Here is an 8,874-nt window from a genome sequence, read left to right on the forward strand (position 1 = left end):
TGTTTGACATAGTACGTCTAAAAGAATTAATTTATGTTATATGTGTGCGGTTGTGGTAGATGAGGTTATAAATATGTAGTTAATCAACAATTTTTATTAAAATTTACGCCCATACGATATAGTTAAATCTTAAGGTAAGATACCTGTAATGGGTATATTTAGGAACCTGATCAAGCTTAATATTTTATCAAAGTACTCTATTTAACTTATTCAATTGCAACTTTTCAAAGACATTTACCATCAAGTTTTCAAATTATAAGCATTTTTATGTGAATACCCCCTCCCACTAAATTGCCCCCAAAACAGTGGGGGTAGGGGTAAGGAATACATAATTATGAAAAAAAAAATTTGCAGCTTTTACCTACAATGTAAGTGTTTATTATGTTTCAAGACATATATTATGATAACAAAATAACAATAAACTGTTCACCAAATGTATTGATTTCAGCCAATTGACTAAAACCTCATCCAATATTTCTGAAACTTAAAAAAAAAACACATAAAAATAGATATAAAATAAGAATTATTATTATTATTATTTTTAATATTTGAATTGGGGCAAGCAAATTACTTCTATAACTTTTAATACTCTTCCATAGCAATCAAAATATGGAAATTTCATGACCTCTTTCCACATTACTTTTTTGACAAAAATGTGTTTTACAAAATGATGTAAAAAAATTCCCGAAACAAAAATGTACAGCATAGCTGTTACCTGTCTTACTTATCTCTTGGAAAACAGCAGATTTTGTAAAATATGATTATTTATGTGTTTTTCTAAACAGAGGCTATCTTAATAAATGTACAGTCATTTAAATGAAATCTTCAAATATTGTTTTATAATATTTGTCATGTTCACATTCTCAAAAATTTCATTGCTTAACTTCCAAAATCTAACAGGAAAATTATTGAAATTTATTACAAGAATAACTATTTCATCACAAGAAACTACTTGAATTTATTGCATCCTCTCAGTAAAATATTGAAATAATATTTAAATAATTTCACTTCCAAAATATCAGAACATAATAACACAAAAGCTGATATATAGAGGATATTGAAGGAGTGTTCAATGTTCAATACTGAATTTAGTACTGGCGAGCAAATTATTATTACATTCAACGAATTGAATCAATGCAGTAACAAACCTACATAAATATAATATTCTATGTATCACATGCACAAAATAAAGACTGTTTAAAATAAAAAATAATAATTCTCCATTGATGCGCCTTTACTGTAACTCTAACATTTATGGCGTCTTTATGTTTGTATAACGGAAATGACATCAGATCTAAATATATGCACACTGACAGTCATACAATACCATTTTTATGAAGTCACAACATTGGCACTAGTATATTATAAATTTGCATACATCACATTCTCAAAATCTTGATACTGTTATAGATTTACTTTTAACACGAATATTTTCAACATGAACATTATGATGTCATGATTTGATGACATCAGGAAGTTCCCGATCCAGTTCTGGTTGCTCATAACGGACGAAACTTCCATTTCACAATAAATTTAAATGACCTCATCATGTAAAAAGCAATAAAATGACTAAACAGTCACAGAGTCACAGAATAAACATAAATATTGTTTACCGGTACTTCACATGTTAGATAAAATTATACTAGTATCAACGGGTGTGTGTATTCTACTCATTAGCATTAGCTTTTATACTAAAACTCATGGCTATGCCACTAATAAAAATGTTGCATCTGACGTTAACTTTATGAAATACATTTTGATCTTACATGCAAATCCAAGATCATCCCTTGTATTTATTTATTTTATTATCTAAAGATTCATGTACATTTAAGTTATTAACATGTTCACTATGAACAGTCATATAACCATCATCTGTGACTTTTATGCCAGTTATTCGTTGAGGTTCTACTGCTATTGGCATTGCAGGAATTACATTCTGATTAAATGAAGCAGCAGTCTTTATTTCTTTAGCTGCAATCTGTGTTATATGTGGCATCTGTGAACCTCAAACTGCAATAAATATATTGATATTGTACTATAAAGTGACAAAAGACGTACCCATACAGTGTTTTTTTTCTTTATATAACTACTACCCTAAAACGGTACCATTTCCAATAGAAAATAGACATTAAAATTCCCAATTTCCAATGTTAAATTCCCAAAATGGCTGTTCAAAATGCCCACAAGGCAAAGTGATTTTTCTAAAATCATTTAAATCCAACATATTCATATAAATCACAACTCAATAGTTCTATCTGGACAGTAGAAGCTGTTAGCTATCTTTATTCATGATGTCTAATCTCATTTGTAGCTGAAAAAATGCATTAAAAAAATTCCCAATTTTAGTCAAAATAACGCATTTTTTCCCAATCAGTCTGGTACCGGCACCATTCCCAAAGTAGAGAAAAAAAACGCTGCCATATAGGCTAGCATATTGTAATGGTGAAAACTGTTACCCAGTCTGCACAATTACTTTATGCAATAGAAAATAAATTATAGGATAACATACTGTTACTCTCCAGAAATTTAGCATGAAATTGGAATAATGATTATTTCAATACTTTACACAGTTAAGAAATGTGACACATGACTTTTATCTCTTTTCTATATTCAAAATCTGGTTTTAGGAAAGCAAATGTCAACTCACTTAGATCTGTAATTTCCAAATCAAATGTTATTAATGTAGGATTTTCTGTCTTTACTGGCTTGAACTTTCCCGTGGAAATTGCATCTGGTAAGGTCTGTATATCTGAGTCTGCTGTATGACCAATACCTAAAATGTCACATCATATTATATAGAAAGCTTTTATACACAGTGCTTGGAAGTGAAAGGAAAAACTTGCAAATAATATAAGGTTCTGAAGGGTTTTAAGATCCTTATCCATGACTTAAACATCTAGCACCTTGTATCTTACAGTTAATACCATACAAAATTAAGTATAGCATGTGTATTACTTAGGCTTATTATAATGATCACAATGAGTCTTATTTTATTTTATTCTGCAGAAGAAAAATGCTTCTGAATCCAGTGCTGCATGCAAATAAATGATAAACACACCTTCAAACATAAAAACAAGAGCTGTCACAGAAAGTGACACATGCCCCTTAAGGATTCTAGTTATAAACCACCTATATTACATGTTAAGTGTGGTGGTAAAAATTGACAAAGTTCGAACCCCAGCAGTGACCTTTAAGTGAGACAAAGAAACCTGTGTCTTGTTCACAACACATAGTTCATCTATGGTGATTTTATATTTTTAAAATTGAAACTTTAATGTATATGAAAGTTACAGAGCGGACACTGTATATAACATAATTTATTATAAACATTGAAAAAGTTTAAACCTAAGCAGTCCCTGTGGTGGAAAATGTTTAACATGAATGATGGCACATGTACAATGTATTGAAAAGACTATAAATATACTTTATACACTTAATGCGTTTAACTCAGATTTAGTGGTAAATTATTTTTCGTATTACATGTATTAAGGAGTAAAACAATTTTGACAATAGTCTACAATGGCTTGTTATTTAAATGGCATAAATATTTTTTAGATACTTAATTCTCAATTAAAGAGATGTAAATTAAAAAATGTTTTGTGGTAACGAGTTAATTACATACTCCATTTCTTTATTTGTAAGCCTCATCAGCTGACCGTCTCGGTGATTTTGCTCAGACAGCTTCTATCACTTCACCAGCCCTCTCTCAATTTCCTTAAGATTTTCTAGGCTTATCAGCTTAAGATCAAGAGTGGCAAGGAAATTGTTAACTTTGACAGCCCCACCAATGTTGTCAATCATTGCTGTTAATATGACAGAAAAAAAGCAGTTACAATCATTGTTCAAATTAGATGGTGTATGTGCATAAACCTTAAACGATAATTTTTTAAATACTTAATTACCTTTTAACTGTTGAGTAATGCTTGAAATTTTTATATTCTAGTTGTGCACCAGGGTATTTTCGTCTGGATATCTTTAGTATTTTCAGAGTTATTGCCCTTGACTTAGTAAAATTTTGCAATTTTCAATTTGTGTCGCAAGTTACTCAAAAAGGATTTGACATAGTCATTAAACCTTATGGGCAGGTTGCTCAGCATATTTAGATTTGCACCTGTGGTTTCGCTTGTGGATTTATCAAGTATTTGTAGAGTTATTTCCCTTGACTTAGTAAAAAGATTGACAGAACAGTGGCGCGGTGGGGGCACCCGTGTCCTATGGACACATTTCTAGTTTCTATTAGTACAGTAGGTAAAAACATATAGATTTCAATGTCTGTTTCAAGTTAGAAAAAAAACAAGAGTAGAATTATGCCTTGGGTGACTTTTATGTGAAATATTTTCCTTGTGAAAAGAAATGACATGGAATTTCATTTCTGTCCATGGTAGCCTAGAAATCACTGATTGAATGCCATTTCTGTCCCAATTCCGCACAGAATATGTACCAAAATTTTTTACAGGTAATATACTTAATTGATAATCATTTTTTCTATTATCTTATTTAAAAACCCCCAGCTGTGTTCAAAAATTAATAAGCAACATTTAAAAAAAAATCTTAATTGTTTGTGATTAAGGTCTAAGATTATAGTATTTTAAATTCTGAGTATTTTGATACCCATTGTGTTAAAGCAAAGAATTACAAATCAACTTCAATAAATTTTACCAATTTTCTCATGTTTTTGTACTTAGTAATTTTTTCAGCTTTGCACAGTAATAAAAAGTCTCGCAAAAGTTCTAAGTTTTCACTTATATCTAACATAGAAACTGGTTACTTCAAACTTCACCAGTATAAGGCACTTATAGGTGACTTGTATGTGACTTATATGTTGGGAAAAAAATGGCCAAAAGTGACTTATATGTAGCATATACCTATAACTGACTTAGACAGGTTTTTAGGTGATTTATAAGTGACTTATATGTAACTTATAGTTCTCTTATAGGTCAAGTATAAGTTGCATATAAGAAACATATAAGTCACTTAAAGTCATTTTGGTAAGGGATGTTTGAAGTAGTAGAGTATTCTAAGACATTAAAGCTGCATATCTCCAGTTTAGCTGATGAGAAAATTAAAATTGAGAGAGAAGTGTTACATATATTGCATTTTTACATTGGAGGTAGCCAGTCGTACAGGCCTGTAATGCTAGCCAAAATTTCTAGCTGTGAGTCACAGATGACTAACATATATGCACTGTTTAGGCTAGCCGTACAGCATTTTTTCAATGAAAAATAAATGCAATGCTTGCACTTGCATTTATTTTTGTTAATACAGTCCAAAGATGTAGTTGTATCATTGTATGACACTTTGCTACTAAATAATGTTTACTTTGATGATTACGTGATGTTTAATTATATTTGAATATATGTATTTTGTGACCATGTGCATTTTGTACACGTCTTATATGAATAAACTATCTATCTATCCATCTATCTTATTAAATTTTCAGCCAGTTACTCACATGGCTTATGATATTTTCAGCCAGTTACTTAATTGCACTTCTTATTATCAATACATTTTCACAAATAATGAACATACATATTTCTATTAATTGATTTTAATGATGATATTAAGCAATTTATATTATGGCGAGATATCAACAGAATTAAATTTACCTATAATAAAACAGTTTTTGAGAGCCGGTGTAAATTCTGTAATATTTACAAGTTACAATTAGATCTCTATTAGAATGAGCCGTGTCACGACAAAACAAACATAATGGGTTTGCGACCGGCATGGATCCAGACCGGCCATGCTGTTCGCTATCAGTTTGTCTACTTTTTATAGGGGTTGTAAGCGAACAGCATGGATCCTGATCAGACTGCGTTGAAGCGCAGGCTGGTCTGGATCCATGCTGGTCGAAAACCCATTATGTTGGGTTTGTCGCGACACGGCTCAAATTACTTTGTCATTATCTAGTGCCTCAGGGCTTGTCTGATTAATATTCTAAAATATCTAAATTTGTTTCAAATAAAAAATAATAATTACCGAATCCAAGCTTTGTGTTTATTTCAAAGCAGGGCATCCCCTTTGTTTTGTTGTGGTGTGTTGTTCCATATGAAACCAAATTTACAGCTCCTCACTCTTAATTCGAACACATAACGTACAGATAGCCACCCAAGCCATTTTGCAGCTCCCCCACAATGTTGTCGCTTGTGAGAATAAAGTTCCAAGACGACATTCCTTGCAGTGAGCTAAATTTCTGACTAAAACGTCGAACTCAATCTCTCGTCTAGCTTTTCTCCACCCACCTGCCGATCCCTTCTGTCGGTGTTCATAAATTGGACAATTACCAATTTTGCACTTACAAATGCTCAATACGTGAGGGTTATTATGATCCACAAGAATATTAGGTTCTTTTCTCAACTTGCGTTTGTTTTTGGTCTTGTAATGACCTTATCTGTCTCTTACTTTCATTTTCACTTCTGCGGTCTATTTTCTGAAATCGTGACGTCATATAGGGGTTTCCCAACCTGGTTTCACAGCAACGGGGTTTTTACGAATTATCCGTTTACAAACAACATATTCTTTTTGATAATTTCATTTTCATTTTATCAAAAACTAAATTCTTTTTGTACTGGATATAATTATATGGATAATTTATTCATTTATAAATAAAACATAAATCTGTTTACGGAAACGGGCGAGAGGTAACGGATGTGCCGATAAGTTACGTAGAATGCCGACATGGCACGGAAAAACCCGATTCCATTACAGGGATCTTACCTTAATACCCGCCAATTATGAAGATGAAATTGGAGCAATATTTCATTGAAAAATATTGTTAAAAAATAATGAAATTTATAGTTAATAATTAGATTGCGAGAAAAAAATATTATTATTACTAGTATATTTATTGCAATTGTTGTCCTTGTAAATCTCGTTACTCTAGTTTCCCGAGTTTACCAAACAGTTTATTACGTAAATGATCAAAAAGAGGCTTAGTTTTTGTCCAATCTTTTAGTTATGAGCTGTTAAATGAACGCCTTGTCTTTTACGCTGTCTAGTTTTTGTTAGGTGTCTTGCATGTTTTTCATATTTCAAATTCACCCCTTTAACATTGAAAATTGAATTGCTACTAAGGTCTAAGGTCAACAACACTTGTTTTACAAATTATATTATAAGTTTTTTTTTTCAGTTTTAATTTATTCTAGCGCACTGTAACGGATCATGACTATTATTTTTTCCAAAGGGTTAATTGCAAAAAGCAAATTTCAGCTTGTTGTCAAAGATCAGACCTCAATTGTAATTTTAATAAATGGAATCTTTAAAGCTTTGCTAAATGAAGCATTGCACATTTGCATTAGAAATCTCAATTGTTATCTATTTGTTTAAGCTTGGTGTTGCATAATTTATTCCCAGACGCAGTAATATTTCATTTATGTGTTATTGTTGGGTTTTTTTCTATCACAGATTCATCGAGCTTTTTTATGCCAGTAATTATAGGAAGGTCTTCATCTAGACCTCTCATAATTATGTGCATTTGAATTAGAAACGAATCTCGCGTGATACACCCACTCGTCTGATATTCAATGCATCAACGACGTCCAGGCTATGATAATATTTTATGCAATAGAATTTGGTTTGTTTTGTTTTACGGCGCATGAACACAATTTAGTCATGACGCCGAAACAAAAAACTTGACAATGGCTTATCTCGCGTGTTTCAAACGGTAAGCAACTCGAGAGGTTAAAACCCACCTCATCTGTTAGCGCTAAGAAATAAATAGACTCCTCAGTAATTTGAACCCATTTAATCGCCTCTTACGATCACGCAATTCTAAACGTTGGCTGCTAAGAAATCATTTTATACTGTCTTATACAGCTTTTCTTCACGTTAGCTTTCTACGATTGAGCAACAACCCTATGACACTTCTGGTTCGATTCTTATTTATTGATTCTAAAGATTCTTCCGAAAGCTATCTAAACATTTGACAATTGTTCAATTGTGTTTTATTATGTTTCATGTGGATGTTTTCCAAAACATTAAAAGAGTTTCGATTGTGAAATGGCACTAAAAATGACACTTAGAACATAAAAGCGGAAATAATGATGTCTCAGATAATAGATCTTTATCAAATATGAAAATACCATCAATAAAACTTCTTGCATGTTACTTAAAGAGTCCTTATATCAATGTGACACATTGATTTTAGATTCAATATGATATGCATTGCAATGCAATTTGATGTCATTGAAGTAAAAAAAAACTTCAAAAAAAATACGTCCAAAGTATATTATTTCATGTTAAAAATCATTTATATCGATTCATAAAGATTTTATGTAATCGTAAATATTTGTTTTGTTCAACAAGCAAAATCCTTTTTCTAGAAAGGCAGCGGTTGTTTTCTGTGATTAGTACAGTAACGTAGCCTGACAAAGTCACTGTGAGTGAAAAGATATGTAAAATGGAGAAAACGTTTTGAATAATTTAATTGAAAGTGAATTTGTCTATATAATGGAAGGTCCGTTCTACAATTATAACCTTGAAAGTATAAAGTTATTCGACATAATAACATACCACGAATAACTGTATGTGGAAGTCGTTGGCAAGTGTAAGATGATCCGATATTACATATATTTATAAAGCAGATAATAATTTTGTTCTAAAACAAAATATAATAGGTCATATTATAAATATTCATTTTAAGCCACTTGGAACTACATGTGTATCACCATTATATTTTTTCAGACAACTTCTTATAAGAATAACCAAATGATACATTTCTATCCACTTTCGTGAATATCTTTACGTCAGGGATCTTCCTTTTATTGATGTTATAGATCGTTAATATCACGTTGCTACAAGCATGATTTCTATCAGGTTTCTTTATATGTCGACATATCTTGAAATATAGCATTACTAGTATTAATGCTACAGTTA

At 31.2% G+C, this 8,874-nt stretch overlaps 1 long non-coding RNA gene across 1 annotated transcript; it reads right to left on the reverse strand.

The window, feature by feature from the left end:
• Positions 1-354: 354 nt before the first annotated feature.
• LOC132735160 (uncharacterized) lies at positions 355-6,719 on the reverse strand. Its single transcript, XR_009626414.1, has 4 exons — positions 5,980-6,719; positions 3,623-3,803; positions 2,648-2,773; positions 355-2,010 (listed from the first exon to the last, which is right to left on the reverse strand). It is a non-coding gene; the product is annotated as an uncharacterized LOC132735160 (long non-coding RNA).
• Positions 6,720-8,874: the final 2,155 nt, after the last annotated feature.

The sequence above is a fragment of the Ruditapes philippinarum genome, unplaced genomic scaffold (genome assembly GCF_026571515.1).
Source record: "Ruditapes philippinarum isolate M1 unplaced genomic scaffold, ASM2657151v2 ctg1128_1_1_1_1, whole genome shotgun sequence".
In the NCBI taxonomy this organism is placed as follows: Eukaryota; Metazoa; Mollusca; class Bivalvia; order Venerida; family Veneridae; genus Ruditapes; species Ruditapes philippinarum.